At 30.0% G+C, this 19,427-nt stretch overlaps 1 long non-coding RNA gene across 1 annotated transcript; it reads left to right on the top strand.

The window, feature by feature from the left end:
- Nucleotides 1–18,380: 18,380 nt before the first annotated feature.
- Nucleotides 18,381–19,168, top strand: LOC120077707. Its single transcript, XR_005481822.1, has 2 exons — nt 18,381–18,430; nt 18,862–19,168. It is a non-coding gene; the product is annotated as an uncharacterized LOC120077707 (long non-coding RNA).
- The last annotated feature ends 259 nt before the right edge of the window (nt 19,169–19,427 follow it).

The following is a 19,427-nucleotide window of genomic DNA, read 5'->3' as shown; positions in this document are numbered from 1 at the left end:
ATAAAAATAACCATACATCACATGTATAATTAAAAGTGCCAACTGAAAGTATGAATTAAATTAATATAATAATTATATTAATTTAATTGATAAAAAAATAATTAATAAATAATTATTACAAATAATAATTAAAAAATAAGAAAAATCGCCGCTTGAACCGCCGGAAGCCATGAACTGCCAGTCTAGACCGGTGTCACGTGCGCACGCCTTATGTTTGGAGTGTAACGACACTCGGTAGCAATGTCTTACGCTAGCCTTTTGCTAGTCGTAGCGTAACACTACGCTGCCTTCAACGTCCTGATACTCCAGGCAGTGTTGCAATGCTACAACTGAAAGTAGCATGCCTTACAGCATAAGGTTAGCGTCGTTACACTGGAGCCTTAGACTCCAGGGCAGTAACCTTTCTTTGCTCGTTCAATCAGCTAAAATTCTCTAAGTTTTCTCTATTTTCCAACAAATTGAAGTCGTAAAACAACCACAAATGACTCGGACTTAGAATAACAGACTTGGTAGCATTTAATTACGCCTAAAATAATGGGCCCTTTATATACCCGAATCATAAAATGCAGGAGAATTCTTAAAGGCCAATCCCGAAAACATCCAAATGTGAAAAACCTATTCAACATTCAACAATCCATAATCATAAACCCATCAATACATTAAATAATGTTCGAAAACTAAATTTGGGACTCAACCGCGCTCTGAAACTAATTGAAAGAGTAGATGATACCTTATGTGAAAAGGATCAGTATGCCAATTTGTTTGTACAGAGCATATAAACGAACAGAGAACGAAAACATAAACACTTGATCTAATTAAGCATGCAATTTTATAGAAATTGAAGAGAAATAAGAGATTAGAAGATTACTTACCTTTGAAGACTAAAACCCTTCACGTTCCTCTCGAAGTCACGAACTCTTTGACTTCCCTTCGAACTCATGAACAACCAAAAAGAACGTAGCAATAGATTTTTCAAATTCCAAACACATAAACCTCAATATTCTCGAAGGTTAGAGAATCGAAGAGAGTTTTTGTGGGTATCAAGATCAGTTTGGAAGGGATGGTATTCTTGATTTGAGAGAACAAAAGTTTATTAAGAATCTTCTATTTTTATGTCTTTTTGAATGCAAGAAGAGGATGGTTCATTTACCATCTCCCTTTCCCTTCTACTTCCACATTGAGAGCATAATGGGGGATTTATCAAAATAATTCCCTCCTAAAATTATATTATTTAATTAAATTTTTTTTAATTAGTTTAATATATATATATATATATATTAAAAAACATATGTATATCTAAGATAACAAATATATATATATTAAAAAACATATGTATATCTAATATAACAAATAACCTATAGTTTATGTTTATTACATATATGATAACCTATAGTTTAATATTCTCTCACTTAACCTATAGTATTTAACATGAATCAAATTCATATTAATTTTAACTTATAGTTTTTATTTGGACCACATTTATTTTAATATTTGAACTACATTCAAATATTTATTTTCTCTCAAATAAAACTTTACATTATAATGTATCATATACATTATTATATCTCATATAAATAATTTTATATTAATTATATCTTATATAATTTATTCCATTTATTAAGTTGAACAATTCAAATTAATCCAAATTAATTTCATTCTCATTAATCCCAATTGAACTAACGATGGGACCTTATAGACATATAGTGTGAAACTCTAATGGTACTTGATGAATTAATTAAACTTTTTAATTCAATTAATCAACTTTGATTAACTGTTAGTCACTCTATTAAAGACCGACAACTACACTCTTTACACTACATATTCTGTATCCATTGGATATAACCAAACAATAGTGCATTGACCTTTCACAAATTCTTCGTAAGTACAATTGGACTAAAATTACAATTTTGCCCCTATAGTTACATCTAACTCCTTAACTACTACTAATCCGTCTAATGAACAATAAGTTATAGTCAAATTATAATGGAACCTCTCTCGAGTCAGGAGAGGGTATGATGCTACATTATTCAAGTCCGAAATCAGCCCTTAAGGGAGTAACTTATCTACTTAGCTAACTATAAGGCATGAGTGAATTTTTTCTTATATAGCTGTATTCCCAATTCCCCAATCAGACTAATCCCAAAATAGTAAGCATATTATGTCGATGAAACCAACCACTCTCATCCATACAAATCAAAGGACCGCCTTCATAGATAGGAGTTTACAACTCAGTTAGGATTCAAGTCAAGTCACCTATGGTCATCCTGATGAATTGTAAATCTCTTCTAGCAACGATGTTATACAAAGAGACTATTCATTTCGTGATCCGGTCTTATACAAACTCTTTGTATAGAATACCTCTGCTCTCATGTCTCCACGTAAATGATCAGGATCTCATATCATTTGTAGCAGTTTACAACAATTGTAATAACTACAAAGCAGGTTGTATTCGTAGTTTCACTAGGATAAGGTACATAGTCTTATCCATTCACTACAGACCATTTAGGTTAACACTTAAACATAATCCACCTATATATCTCCTCATACATATTTAATATCTCTTAGTTTATTAGATTAATAAAATGTTTGTTCAATATAATTACAAACTACAAGACCACGAGATTTAGGTATCAACCCCAACAATGATAATATCAACCAATCACAATACAGTAATAGTCCCCTTAATTATTATTCCTAAAAGTCTTAACTAATACAATTACCCATCAACAAATATAGTAAGACCAAAAGCCTGCATAAATCCCTTCAATACAACGAACTTGACTTGGAACGCCACAAAACCCATAAAGAAATTATCAACTACATTTTACATTACTAGAGTTGAAAATTTAATTTTTCTTAATTGTAGACCATGCTAATTTATCTTCAGCCAAATATTTTATTAACCACAAATTTGACTAAAAAAATCATTTCCATAATTATTTAATTTGAAAGATATTAGTTATTTTATAATTATTTACGTGTGTTGGTTTGTTGCTATTAATGAAATGTTAATTTTAAAATTATATCATAGTTTGTTCATAAAAAAAAAATGTAATTTTTAAAATCAAAGGGCATCAATCACTTAGATATTTTATAATATAGTTATTCAATGAATAAAGACGACTATTGGACATACTAAAAGAATATGATTATTGGGCTAGTTATATTATTGTTTAAATTTCAAAGATTTTTTCAAAAGTAATTTTTTGTAGGTTTTATATGTTAAAAAGCCTCCCAAAAAAACTAAGTTTTTGAAAATTTTTTTTTTTATCATGGCCAAATTTTTAACAACAATTTTGATATTATTTTATTTTTAAAATATAAAATAGATGTTTTTTTAAAAGAAGTAAAATAGATACTTCATATATATAATTTTTAAATAAAATATTAAACAATTTTTTTTCCCAAAATCTTCATAATTCTAGTTTCTCATTTATATCTTCTTGGTTTTCTCAATTCATCTATCCATATCTCTTTCTTAACTAATTTTCTTACATCGTAGATCTTTTTCTATCTTTGTTAACTGCATTTATAAAGTTAGGTAAAATAAATTTGGTTGAAGATGTCTATAAATCATATTAACTTTATTAGTATGGTTCACCATATCTAAATGGATTACAATTAGATAAAAAAATTAAAAGAATATAAATTCATAGCAATTAGATACAAATAAATTAAAAGAATGAACATTGAGTAAAACAAATTACATAATCTAAGAAATCGGGGAGAGAAAGAAAATGCACAATTTTGAAAAATGGATGAGATAGAATTTAAAAATAAGATTATCATAATTAAAAGAATCAAATCAATTCCTATATGTTGTTCACTTAAATTTCTAACCGTTTTCACCATATCTTTTTATTCTCTAAAACATTATTTTATATAACAGTAAACGTATAACAACAAAAATTATTATCAACAATCGATGAAAATCCATTTTGCTTTCTAGTTTCAAGCAAAATTTGTCACTGCCTTAAAACAATGTTTATTTGAGGTTCGTATTTTGTTTCTTATTTTGTTGAATGATTTCACTCCCTTGAAAAATTTTATTTCCTCCTCACTTTTGGAATGAACAGATACTAATTAGGTTGTGAAACACTTTGTCCAAGTTATTTAGCAACTATTTTTCATTTAAATATTCTATTTATTTTTTTCTTCTATGGAATAACATCTTGGAAGCAAACATTTCTCTTCATAAACTTCCTCAAAGCACAATTTAGGGGTGAAAATAAATCTTTTAAATAAATAAACAAATAAAGAAAAATGATTAATAACAATACCTCTACATTTACTTGGTAAAATGTTATCATTCTAATAACAAAAAATTGTAGTCTCCATTATGTTTTTAAAGATTTTGTTTCTCAATATTTTGTGAAATTTCAAATTTTGTTACGATAATGAATGCATTAGGCATCAATTTCTTTATTTTTATAGATACTACCACACACTCATATACTTACAATGGAAAAATTGTTTCTCATCATCGTCAAACCTAAATAGTCAATGTCCACACATGAGAACGTCGAAGAGCCACCTTATTGAAGACAAGAAGGAAATTATTAAAATATATGTGAGCAAAAAGGAAAGGAAAAAATTCTCTTTCATAGTCCCTTTTAATGTAGTATAGATAGATAGATTTGTCATGCTTTAATATTTATTTATGATATTTTAAGTCCATAAAATTTATGCCACTTTCACCCACGTCGGAAGTGTAATTTTAGGGGTAATTTGTGTAATTTCATTCTATAAACAATAGATTTTATTTCCTGCGTTTGTCTCTTATTCTTTTTATTATATTTAAATAAAGTAGCAAATCTCTGAACTTACGATGTCAACAAAGTACCGTCTGTCAATGAAAATTATGTTTACAAGGACAATTTATCTAGAAAAAAAGGGTACGAACCCTTTTTATTATTAATATCTCCTTTGATAATTATTTTTTCATTCTATGATTATTATTTTTATCTCTAAATTTTTTCATTTGTTATCTACTTTTTACCAATTCTTTAAAAATCAAACCAAATTTTGAAAACTAAAAAAAACATTCAAATTTTTTTTTTTTTTTTTTTTTGAATTTAACTAAGAATTCAACCATGATACTTAAGAAAGTTGTAATTCATTGTAAGAAATATAGATAAAATAGGCTTAATTTTAAAAAAACGAAAAATAAAAAATGAAATGATTACCAAACAAGGTCTAAACGATAACATTTTAAGTAAATACAATAGAATCTAAAAGACCCTTGGCCAGTTGAAATTGATTATAGAAAAAAATGTTTTTAAAAAGATGTTATTTTTATTTAAATTATTTTGATAAAATCTATTTTGAGTAATTATCAAATAATTCAATTTTATCTAAAATGACATATTTTTAAAATTAAATGAAATATGATCTCTGTTGTTGTGACATAATTAAAGTCTCCCTCGCTTCCCATCCATTATAATTTATAACATAAAAAATATTATGTCATGCTTTTATATTAGCATATTTGTTTTACTTCTTTCTTATCTTAATTTGCTTACAGAGAATAATCTATTAATCACATTCTATCTTATTAGTATAAATCATAGAGAAAATTGTAAAAACTATCACTAAACTATGGTTGCTAGTGTAATTATATTCTTCAACTTTTAATTTTAAAAATTGAACCCTCAAATTTATATAAATGTTAAAGTTGGATCAAATTGGATCTTCAAATTTAAATAATTGAATAAATTGTAGCAATTGTGTAAGTTTGACGGTTTAATATTTATCATTTACGGATCTAATTTCTATAATTATTCTTAGCTTGAGGGTATAATTTTAATACTTATAAAAATTTGAGGGCTTAATTTTTACAATTAAAAGTTTGAGAATGTAATTGCAACTACTATCATATTTTACGAGTACTTTTTGCAATTTTTTCTAAATAATATCATCAGTATACTTTGGTTGACACCAACTATTATATTTTTTCTCTTAAAAAGCTGGTCTTATATTTAATCTAAAGTCTTTCTTTTTGGTCTAATATTTCACATTATTAATAAAAAGAATATATACGAAATGAGTTTAATTTCAAACTTACATACTTTTTTTTTTTCTTTGGAAGAAACTCCACTATTAAATATAGCTACAAATAGATGTTATTCATGACCAAATAAATTAGCTACTCATATTTCTATATACTCACAAACCATCCCAAACACATCTCATTTCATCTTCAAAAAAACCAAAGAGAGATTCCTCCCAAGATGGTTAGCAAAGGTATGTAAAACACCCTAATTTTCTCTTGAGTTTTTTCCTTTTTGATATATATACACGAGAGATTTTCAAAAATAAAAAATAAGAAAATTATTTACACAAAATAGTAAAATTTAATTTTCTTTAATAGAGGTTAATAGAAGTCATTCAGTGTCTATCAGTAATTGAAATTGATAGATATCTATCATTAATACTATGTGATAGACGCTGATAGAAATTTATCAGTATCTATTAATATTTATTCTGATTATTTTTATAAATAGTTTGACATTTTTTTAATCGGTGAAAATTTCGTTATTAATTTTTGTTTTATCATGTGATTTTTGTTATTAGATACTAAATGGCCCCCACTTGTTGTTCCTCCTCCTCCTTCTGCAATATATGTCACAGAGGATGATGATGTTCTATGTGGGAGCCAGATGTTCATTAAGAGGGAAGATGATGACCCAATCAAGTTAAACTTTTTCTCAATATAGAAAATATATGCCATGGTTTAACCTGACCCTAAGTAGTGGTTCAAATAATGTCTTAAACATGTATGTTTGATACTATATACATATATATATATATAAAATATAAAATAAAGAATCTATTTCTACTACTTATATATTTGTATCCGAGTATTATTGCTTTTGCATGATTTTCGTTTGTTGTTGACCATTGTGATATCGATATCATGGATTCAATAAATAATGTCCATCTGTAAGATGATAACCTTAAAAAATTTAAACAATATATAAGTGGTAGGAAGTAACTTAGGGGTAGTTTGGACTAGAGAAAAAGTGTTTTTTTTAAATCATTTTAATTTAATTTATTTATTTTATATTCGTGAGTGTTCGGACCAGGACGTACATTTCTACTAATCTTATGAGACAACTCGTTTGACTTTACAACATTTAGATGTGAAAAAACCTGTCGGAAAACTTCACAAAGTCATATATGTACTTGTACTAATAAGAGTGGATGGTTAGATCAAATAGTAACTCATTAGGGTTGGATAGTTTCAAACAGATGTTTATTTTTATTATTTTCCCTTTTGTGTGTACAAGATATTTGTGGTAATTAATTGCATGTTGGATCTTTATTTTACTCTAATATAATATTGGAGAATTGCAATTGGTAGCATCTTTAAGAATAATAATCAAGTGTAAAAAAAAATTGCAAATATAGACAAATCTATCAGCGATAGACTTTTGTCGTTGATAGACTCCCAAGTCTATCAGCGATAGAGTTCTATCGTTGTTAGTGAAAGGTTTTTTTGTTATAACAGTTTTCTATTTTTAGCTTTCTGTTTCCACTTTGTTGAATTGTAGTAAGAGTGGGTTGCTATTTTTTCTCCTTTATTTTCGTGGATGTAGTTTAGCTACTATTTAAGCTTAGCAGCATTATCAATAAAAGACAGTTTGTTGCGCAATTTTTTTTGTTCTCAACATTCTGGTATCAGAGCCAAGGTGGTTTTGATTTTTCAAAGCAGCAGTCTTTGAAACTTTGCAGCAAAATGACTACGGAAGGAAATAAGAATGAAGGAAGTTTTGTACAGCAACATTCCACGTTTTGATGGTCATTATGATCATTGGAGCATGTTGATGGAAAACTTCCTTCGATCCAAGGATACTGGGAGTTGGTTGAACCTGGATATGTTGAACCAGCTAGCGAATTGTTGCAAACAGAAGCCCAGCGAAAGAAAAATGATGAGATGAAGCTGAAAGACTTGAAATAAAGAATTATCTCTTTCAAGCCATTGATCATACAATTTTAGAAACCATTCTTAAGAATAACACTTCTAAAAGAAATATGGAATGCAATGAAGAAAAAGTTTGAAGCAATGCAAGGGTCAAGAGGTCTCATCTACAAGCTCTTTGTAGAGACTTTGAAATTCTTGAGATGAAGTCTAGTGAAGGAGTGACAGAATACTTCTCCAAAGTCTGACGGTGGAAAATAAGATGCGGATTTATGGAGAAGATATGCAAGATGTGAAAGTGGTCAAAAAATTCTACGCTCTTAACAGAAAAGTTTAACTATATCGTTTGTTCTATTGAAGAGTCAAAGGATATCGATACTCTCACTATTGATGAGTTGCAAAGTTCTTTGATAGTACATGAACAAAAGTTTCAGCGACGAAGCGAAGAGGAGCAAACTTGAAGGTGACAAATGATGAAGGAAGAGGTCGAGGTCGAGGCAGCTACATAGGAAGAGGAAGAGGAAGGGTCGAGCAAATTTCAACAAAGCAAATGTGCAGTGTTACCGATGCCAAAAACTTGGGCATTACCAATATGAGTGTCCTGAAAATAAAGAAGCAAACTATGCCGAAATCGATGAAGAAGAAGAAATGCTTCTTATATCTTATGAGGAATTGCATGGAGTCAAAAGAGAAGATACATGTTTCTTGAATCCGGGTGTTCTAATCATATGTTGGTGATCGATCCATGTTTAGTGAGCTCAATGAAGATTTCCGACATTCAGTGAAGTTGGGAAACAATACTAAAATGGATATGATGGGCAAAGAAATGTGAAGTTGTTTTCTGAATGGAGTTAATCAGTTGTTACTGAGGTACATACATTCCAGAATTGAGTAACAATCTCTTGAGCATAGGACAATTGCAAGAAAAAGGTTTGACTATTTTGATCAAGGGAGGGGAATGCAAAATATTTCATCAAAGAAAGGCTTAATTATTCAAACAAAAATGAGCAACAACAAGATGTTTATTTTGCTAACCCAAAATTCTTCTCAAACACAAGTTTATCAGTGCCTTCAAAAAAAGCTGAAGCTGAAAGTTTATCTCATCTTTGGCATCGACGATATGGACATTTGAGTTACAAAGGTTTGAGAACTCTACAGTGCAAAAACATGGTATATGGGCTTCCTCAATTTAGTGCCTTAAATGCTACATGCACTGATTGTATCAAAGGGAAACAATATCGAGATCCCTTTCCAAAGAGGAGCACTTAGAGAGCAACACAAAAGCTGAACTTATTCATGCAGATATTTGTGGCCCAATCACCCCTACATCTAATAGCAACAAAAGGTACATTCTGTTGTTTTTGATGATTATAGCAGGAAAGCATGGGTATATTTTTTGGTAGAAAAGTCAGAATCTTTTAACTCTTTCAAATACTTTAAGTCCTTGGTTGAGAAAGAAGCTGAGTTGCCTATTAAGTGTTTACGCACCGATAGAGAGGAGAATTTAATTCAGTTGAGTTCAATGATTTTTGCAAACAAAATGGGATCAAAAGGCAATTAACGACCATCTATACTCCGCAACAGAATAATGTAGCGGAAAGAAAAACAGAACGATAACGAACATGGTTCGTTCAATGCTATCGGAGAAAAATATACCCAAACCTTTTGGCCGGAAGTAGTAATTGGACCCCTATGTCTTAATAGATGTTCCTACCTTGGTGGTCAAAGATATCACACCAGAAGACTTGGAGTGGATAAAACCCTCAGTAGATCATTTTCGGATTTTTGGATGTGTAGCACATGCACATGTTCCAGATGCAAAAAGAACTAAATTAGACAATAAAAGCATTTCTTGTGTGTTATTGGGAGTTAGTGAGGAGTCAAAGGTTACACACTATATGATCCTGTCGGCGGAAGGTTTTTGTGAGTAGAGATGTAATTTTTTAGGAAGAAAAACAATGGATTGGGATGCAAAACAAATAGTAGCAGTACACTTAGATTTTGGTGATGGTTGATGATGCAGATGAGGAAGAAAATGTGAGTGAAAATGAACTTGATAGTGATAGAGAAGATGGAGTTAGGAGGAAGATCACATTTTTGGTGATGGTGGCAAAATGTGAAGAATTTAAGGGAATCTCGTGAGAGCATCTTCCTACATGGATGGATGATTATATTAGTGGAGAAGGGTCTTTCGAGGATGAGCTCATATGACACTAGGGATATCACTGACCATTGTATTTTGAAGATGCTAATACAAGATGGAAATTGGAGGCTGGCCATGGACAATGAAATCAGATCCATTGAGAAGAACAAAACGTGGACACTTGTTGAACTACTAATTGGAGCTAAAAGGATTAGAGTAAAGTGGGTCTACAAAACCAAATACAATGAGCACGGAAAAATTGATAAGTACAAGGCTCGATTGGTTGCTAAAGGCTACTCTCAACAATATGGAGTAGACTACACAGAAGTTTTGCACCAGTGGCAAGGATGGATACAGTAAGAATGATATTTGCTCTAGCTGCACAAAAGGATTGGAATATTTTTCAGCTTGATGTTAAGTCAGCTTTTCTCCATGGTGAGTGAACTGAAGATGTTTTATGTAGAACAACCAAAAGGGTATCAAAAGAAGGGTAATGAGCACTTAGTTTACAAATTGCACAAAGCTTTATATTGGATTAAAACAAGCTCCACGTGCTTGGTTTAGTCAATTGAAACACATTTCATCAATGAAGGATTTCAAAGGTCGATAGCGAACAAACATTATTTCAGCAAGAGAAGTTTGGAAGGAAAAATTATCATTGTAAGTGTGTATGTTGATGATTTAAATTTTTACTGGTTGATGATGAAATATGATGATTGATTTTAAAAAATTCCATGTTGCGTGAATTTGATATGACCGATTTGGGAAAAATGCGATTCTTTCTTGGGATGAGGTGTTACAACAGTCTTCTGGATTTTTTATATGTCAAAAGAAAATATGCATTGGAGTTTTGAAAAGGTTTACATGCTGGAAAGTAACTCTTGTGAACAACCCAATTGTTCCTCGTTCCAATTGAAGTAAAGCTGGAAATGGGGTCCCTGTTGATGATACATATTACAAACAATTGTGGGAAGTCTAATGTATCTTACTGCCACAAGACACCAATATGATGTTTTCTACTTGCTTTATAAGTAGGTACATGGAAAAACCAATGGAAGATCATCTTCAAGCAGCTAAAAGAATACTTCGGTACTTTAAAAGGGACTGTGAACTATGGAATTCATTACATAAAAGGAGGAAATGCTGGATTGTTGGCATATACAGATAGTGATTATGCTGGAGATTTGGAAGATCGAAAAAGTACATCTGGGTAATATATTTTTAATGAGTTCAGGTGCTGTTTTGTGGTGTTCAAAAAAACAACCTATTGTGACCTTATCAACTACAGAAGCTGAGTTTGTAGCTGCTGCAATTGTTGCTTGTCAAGGAGTTTGGGTGAGGAAAATTTTGAAGGAGTTGAGCCATCTAGATGAAAGTTGCATTACCATATTGTGTGACAATAGTTCAACCATCAAGCTGTCAAAAAATCTAGTTATGCACGATCGAAGCAAGCATATTGATGTGAGGTTTCATTTTCTAAGAAATCTTACAAAAGATGGTGTAGCTGAATTGGTTCATTGTGGAAGCCAAGATCAAGTGGCAGACATTATGACCAAACCCTTAAAGTAGAAGTTTTTCAGAAGCTTCGAAGGTTGTGGGAGTATGTGAATTTTCAGAGGAAAACTAATTGCTTCTGAGCATTTAGTTTAAGAGAGGGAATGAAAGGTTTTTTTTGTTATAACAGTTTTCTATTTTTAGCTTTCTGTTTCCACTTTGCTGAATTGTAGTAAGAGTGGGTTGCTATTTTTTCTCCCTTATTTTCGTGGATGTAGTTTAGCTACTACAGTTTTTTTTGTTCTCAACAGTTAGACTCTTCCTAGTGATATGGTCTATCATTGATAGACTCTTACCAATAATATGGTCTATCACTTATAACTATTTAAATTTGACCATATTTGTAATTTTTTTACATTATATTATATCTAATGATATTTTGGGTCTAATATCTATATTTGCATCTATCTATATAATATTTGTAGGAAGCGTAATTTTTCAATTTGACATTTTTCATATGTGATAAAAAAATATTTTTTAAAATAGTTTTTATCAATTAATTAGATAACTTTCCGAATCAGTTTTAAATATTTTATAGAGTTTTTATTTGAATGGAGTTTAAATAATAGGTTCCAAACTATCTATGATATGATGTATTTTTAGAAATTTATTAAATTTGTGAACTCATTGTAATTTTAATATTATGTTTTGTTATTTTTATAATATTAAAGACCTTGCGATACTTCACAAAAATGCACTATTTAATTTTTGTTCATTTGTCTTGTTAACCTACAAATTAAGAGATTAAAAAACTTTGACAACATATTTGACCCATCAACTTGCATGTGGTGGAATTATGTAATTTACGACACAATATTAAATAATTCTACTTCGCCAATATTAACAATGTTTACTATTAAGTTATATTGATCTACATCTTCCTCCCTCTTTTTCCATTAAATATGTTTCTAATAACATCGGCCTAAAACAAATTAATATTAAAAATATATATTTTTTGAACAAACTTACTAGATCCTCATCTACAATTAAATTCAATTTGAATCAAATCTAAATAAAAATTTTGATAGGAGCATAATATTTACTTGTATTAAATTTGGATAGGTTCCAAACAATTTCCCAAATATCTTTTAAAAAAATATTAAAATTCTAACTCAAACCACCTAGAGCAGATCTGAAATTAAAAAATTGTTTTGATTGAAATACAATTCTGCATAGTCCTATAGTATGTGAAAAGAAAGTTAGCAATAGACTTCAAATATTCAGATTAAGAACTCCGCTGTCAAACACAAATATTTTAGACTTAGACTAACTGACTTATTTGCACCGTAAGCACAAAACAGCCCCATACTTAATTCAAAATCTTTGTAAAAGATGGAATTTATTGTAACACCCCAAATTTAGGTGGGAACATGAATAAACCGACATCATATCTAAATTAGGGGCATCTCGAGGATATGAAAGTATGATTAACAAAGGCTTAAAAAGATTGATAATTACTACCTATACCAATAAGGTACACTTTTCCACTCGAAGACTCAATCATAAAAACTTCAAAGGTAAGTATGCTTAACTTGGAGCAATCTTATGCGGATGACTTCCTGAAAACTTTTCTAGAAAACATATGAGTGAAGATAAAGCAGGTTAAAAAGACCCGTGTTGGTCTATGGGACAACTTTCGCTCTTAGAAGCATTTAAGATAATGATAGTGTTACCAGGTCACAGGGGATGCATGAGAATATCGGAGCTATAGGTGCTGAATCTGAATTATGAATCTTGGTCCGAATTGTGGACGTGAGGTGTTACATTTATTATCTTACATGTTTGTTTTCTAAGATAAAATACCAATTGAAGTGAAATTTTGATGGTTCATTTTGTTGTAAATCTTTATATAAAATAATTTTACTAAATAATTAAGATAAATACTTATTTTTTGAGAAGATATATTGATATTAAACCACCTTTTAAAAAAACAAAAAACCTAAATCATTTTTAAAGAATATAACGATAATACTTATACAACAGATAAAAAATGAAAGGATAAGTCAAAGCGAGCCTAACTCAAATGACATGAAATATGAGTTAGCGACCGTGGTTCTTATGTCCATCTCCTATTGTACTTAAAAAACCAAAGTGAAATGATAAAGTTTGGTTCGGAACGATATAAATAACATATATAAACAATAGTTTGACAAAAGTATAGTAGTGAAAAGACAATATATACAATAATTGATTGATATGATCCTCATTAAATATTCACAATATTGAGAATATGACAATAGTTGATGACAAAATCCGGTCAAGTAAACTTACCCGACTGTCACGTGCCATCAATGGTAAATTTATAACATGGAAAGGAGGTTATCTGCAAAACAATAAAAATAAAATAAAATAAAATAACACACAGGTATGATGCTTGCCACGAACACTCCGATGCTTAAGTCATATCTCAACACAAAGGTCAAAGCAAGTAGTTTTTAAGGAGGAGTTGAGCTTACCTTTCGCAATGTTGTCATCCTCTATTCATAATGGAGTTCAGGGGTCTTCCCTATCCCTTTAGGGTTAGGATTCTATTTCCTTTTCCTATTTGAAAAACCTAACACTCAAGGGTTGATGCCATGAAAGGCATGTTTTGGGTTTATATTTACACACTTTTACTTAGAAAAATAGACTTCTGCATGTATTTTCTCCTAAATTCGATCTTATTTAGCTAAAATAAACTTATGAGAGTTTGATTGAACTTAAAATATGTTATTTACTGATTTGTTGTTATTTTTGTGTATTTTGGTAGGAGATTAAGGTTGGATTGTTGAATCTTGGCTAATGCGATCATATCACCAGATTTGGGGCCTATATAAAGAGGAGAAGTCCTCCATTTCAATAGACAACTCTACACCTCCGAATTCATCACTTTCTTTCCACAAATTTTGCCATTTCCATCGGTCCTTTTAGACATTTTCTTAACTTCTCAAGTCGTTAGCCTCAAGAACGAAAGTTCCTCTGAGGCATAGCGGCTCTAGGTCATCTCATCCCATGATAGTGTGTGGTAAGAAATGATTCTTCCTTGCAAAAGAGGAATCAACCTAGTGAAAGACTAGAAATTTGAGGATTTGTCCCAATATCTCTTGAGTTATATTTTTAAGCATTTCTTTTCATTTATTTCTTGTAGTTCTTTTATTTTCTTTAAACATCAAACTCCATATTGTAGCAATGATTTATGATCTAATAAAGTCATTATTTTATCATTTTTCATGAGTTAAATCTTTCTAGGAGTCCAACAATGTGGATGCCCTAGGGTTGTTATGGCTTAAGTTATGTTGCATTCTGTACCACTTTATTTTACACATTCTCTTTGTTGAGTTTAAGGATAAAATCGCTATGTTAAACTGACCACTTATTTTAACAATTTAGCAGAGCTGTAATGCTGAAAAGGTTAGGGTATAAGTGGATATCACAAAGGGATATGAGACTTAGAGCCTAGAAATAAGATTGTCATATTACCTTAGAAATAAGGGGCACCTAGGATCAAGAAGCCGAACTTCAATTAATCTAAGATCCAGCTAGCCATGGAAACATTAGGCATTAGGTGCTTAAACCTCATAAAGGAACTTGACATAAGACCGAATAGGTATGGATTTCTGTTCATGTATAAATCACTGTCATGATATGATGCAGCCACATCACTTAAGGCACAAAACCCAAAAGGTTGAAATATTCCTTGCCCATGTTCGATTACCATTGTTTACTATTTTTAAACTTTCTCCTCACTACCACAATACAAACTCTTCCTTGGTTACCTCAGTTTTATTGATTCATAGTTATAGTTAAATTAAAAATCAATCTAGTTCTGTAGGATTGGACACTTGGAGTATTCCAAGTTTATTACTTCATTGATAGTGTATGTCTTCACTGAAACCTCACTTATCCATAATATTTGGTTGCTCATATATATGGTCGATTAGGACCACTAGGAATGTTTCAAATTAGAGGGTCAATCTGGATTGACCTCTCTTGTGGAGTTCATTGGCCTTGCCTTCGCCCTCTAAGGTTGACGTGGGATCATTGCCATGAAGGCTCTGTTTGCCTCGGCCTCAGCCTTCGAGGCTAAGGCGAGCCGATTGGGCCTCTTTGGCCTAATTGCCTTTCCCTTTAATTGTAAGAACTCTCCTAGACCTGCTTTCTGTTGGTTTTGGGTTTGTTTTTTTGGACTAGATAACTCTCTTGGTTTTACTTTTACCTTGATCCTTACTACTCCAAAATTATACATCATATTAGTCTCATACTCTCGTGTTGGGACTCGAGGCTAATCATTAAAGACTAGACACTAAGATCTCAATTTGAGAATATATTTGCTATTGTTTCGCCGTGCTGCATAATAATGCAGTATGTACATTTGTTCATCTTTTGACATGTCCATTTTCAGACTTGTGGATGCTCTACCCTTAAGATGTGCACATCTTGAGTTTTGAGTAGAGTGTGTAACTATTAGTGTGGTTTTATTTAGTTAATTTCTAAGTTGTCTTTAGATCATTTTTATTTTGGAATGACCTTATCAAATCTTAACTAATTTTTTAGGTTTTCCTCACCAAAGACTGGCCCTTGGTTCTTTTTAAAGGTTGGTTTGTTAAACCTTCCTTATATTATCCCTACAGGTTAATTTATGGGACTATATGAATATGTAGATTTTTACTTACATATTACTTTTATCTATATATTTTTATACCTTTATCTAATTCTAATATTTTGAGAATGTGAATTACATTTTTGTTTTGTATGTGAGTATGTTTTTGAAAAGAAGAATGATTGGTAGGATACATATATTGACTAGGGTGTGTTGTGGTTAATGGCACATGTCTTTGACATATATGTTGGAGAAAGGTTGGTTAAAGAGGAGGAGACATAGATTAAGAGTGATGTGGTGGTGATTCAACGAGTAGAAGAGTGTTATTTTTTATTATTTTACAGGTAACCTCTTCTCCAAGTTATAAATTTATTGTCGACGGCATGAGATAGTCAGATGAGTTCACTTGACAAGATTTTGCCATCAACAGTTGGCACAATCTATAGGGCTGCCATGCTCCATTTATAATGAAGTTTAGGCGTTTCTTTATCCCTTTAAGGTTAGGATTCTATTTCTTTTTTCCATTTGAAAAAATCGGACGCTCAAAGATTGGATTGAGCCATTAAGATGTTATAGACTGGAGGGTTAATTCGAGTTGGTCTCTCTCGTGGGGTTCATTGGTCGTGACGGGCCAATTGGGCCTGGCCCAATTGCCTTTCCCCATACTTGTAGGAACTTTCCAGTCTTGTTTCGTGTCGATATTGAGTCTATTTTTGGGACTAGGTAACTTTCATAGTTTTACTTTTACCTTGATTTTTTATTGATGTAAAACTACCCATAACAACAACATTAATAAAACCAAGAAGGATTGAATATTTGCCAACGGCATGGTTACTATTTGATTGATGGACAATACAATGAATTTATTTTTGGTTTATTTTTATCATTTGATTTGATTTGTTTTTTTTAATGGATTGAGATCGTCTATTGAAGAAACTTTTTGCTCGAGGAAAAAAAGCGATTAACTTATTGTTTTCGTCCCACACTATGAAATTAATAAATCTTATATTTAACCACAAATCTAGGCTTATGGTTGATTTTTTTTTTTTTAATATTGTTATATCTATTATCATTTTTACTATAAATTTTGGAAATATATTCACATATTATATTTCATTGCATGAAAATTATTATTATCATTTAACCAATTTAGGTAACAATTAATTTTTAGAGACTAAATTTAAAGATTTATTAAAAGTTTAGGGACTAAGATTGAACAGTTGAAAATATATCTATTAAAATTGAATAAATTTCAAGGTTTGGAGAACAAAATAGTATTTTAACGAAAAAAAAATGTATAATCAAAATTGTCCATTTAACATAGGATTGATGTACTATTTATTTGACATCAACAATAATTATTTTAGGGAGAGTGTTCACATTCATATCTTTCCCATATCCCTGTTTGTGTTAAATAAAGTAATGATATTTTTTTTACTTAAAGACTAAGTTACAACGTGCCGTAATTAAATTATGTTCGGTAGACATGTTCTTTATTTAGAAAAAAAAAATTATATAATTAAGAAATAAAATTTGAAGTGACAAAATTGAATCTGATTAAGAGTATGTTAATAGTATAACAAAAACTATTCGTTTAGGAATCTGTTTTGAATTGACTAGAAAATATTGCTTGAAAGGTTATTTCTTTTTATAAAAAAAAAAAATTAAAATATACTTTAAAAAATATTTTAAAAATTATTTTGAATGTTTCAAACCTTTTAATTTTTTTTAAAAATAACTTATTTTCAAAATTAAAATTAAACGAAACACAAATTTTTTTTAAATATCTTTTATGCATGTGTCTTTCTTTCTTATCCTAACTTCATACCTCACTTATTACACCAAATCTTTTATTAAAAATATTATCATTAGGTTTTGGTGTACACTAAAATAATTGTTTTTTCCCTTTAAAAGTTCATCTTATATTCTAATCTATCCTTTTCTCAATCTTCTTCCTTTTCTTTTCCATTTTTTTTTTGTCTGTCTTTCTAAGATTTCACTTTATTAATATTAATACAAAAATATATATACAAAATGTCTTTAACTTCACTTTTTCCTTTTTGTCTTTGCAAAAATTCCACAATAATATATTATTGCTAAAAATATATTATTCAAGACCAAATTTAAAATTTGCTATAAATATGGCTAGTACTCGACCATAACAAAACATCTCATTCCAATTTCCATAATCAACAAATAAATAAGAACGACTCCTCCAAGATGACTGGCGTAGGTATGTAAAACTCTTTATTTTCTCTTGAGTTTTTCTTTTTTCTATTTATATTTTTAATTTTTCCTGGTCTAATCTCTCATCATTAAATTTAACCAAAGTAACAATTTAATCTCGAAGTTTTAGTTGACAACGATTTAGTTCTTTGTATTTTACCATTTGTAATGATCTAGTTCCAAATATAACAAATATTACTAAGATTTAATGAAATTTCTTACATATGTAGATTGTTAAACTAATTTATTTATAAACTATAAAAGCCTATTAAGTCATTGGTAATAAAACCTTACACTTAATTTTGATGAGATTTTCACGATAAAGACTAAATTGTTACAAATTTCAACGTAGAGAGACCAAATTATTACTTATTAAATTCAGAAATTAAAATGTTACAAAAACAACTTTTTAACTAACTTTTTTTTTATTAAAATTAGGGGACTTTCCTACACTTGATGTTACTCCTCCTACAATAAATGTCATAAAGGAAGATGATCTTCTATGTGGGAGTTAGAAGTGCATTAAACATGATCTTCAAGGACATTCAATCATATAGAACCTAATGAAGTTCACTTCTTCACAATATAAATAATACCATGTCTAAAACTCCTTGGTTGAAATATCTTGAACATGTATCTTTGACACAATATATAAATATTTAAATAAAGTTGTTGTCGAATCTAATTATTCTTTTAGTGTTGTATGTTTATTGAATCTTATAAATTTTGATCTGTCTGAGGTTGATTTTCTTTTCTCAAAAAGATACTCTTAGCCTCGCTTATTATATAAATAATGATTTTTAATTTTTTTTTGTAAAATCCTTAGAGAGAGAATAAAGTAGCTCATTTAACACAATTGAATGATATCTTTCCAAAATTTGTTATTCCCTTATTCGTGAAGGAGTGATTTGGTTTTGACATCGTTGTTCAGTTGGTTTCGGTTAATGAATTTCTGTTTAAAAAAATAATAATAAAATTGTTTAGTTCAAACATGTGGTGAGCTT

The sequence above is a fragment of the Benincasa hispida genome, chromosome 5 (genome assembly GCF_009727055.1).
Source record: "Benincasa hispida cultivar B227 chromosome 5, ASM972705v1, whole genome shotgun sequence".
Lineage (NCBI taxonomy): Eukaryota > Viridiplantae > Streptophyta > Magnoliopsida > Cucurbitales > Cucurbitaceae > Benincasa > Benincasa hispida.
The sequence above is the reverse complement of the archived record's forward strand: the minus strand, read 5'-3'. Positions and strand labels throughout refer to the sequence as shown.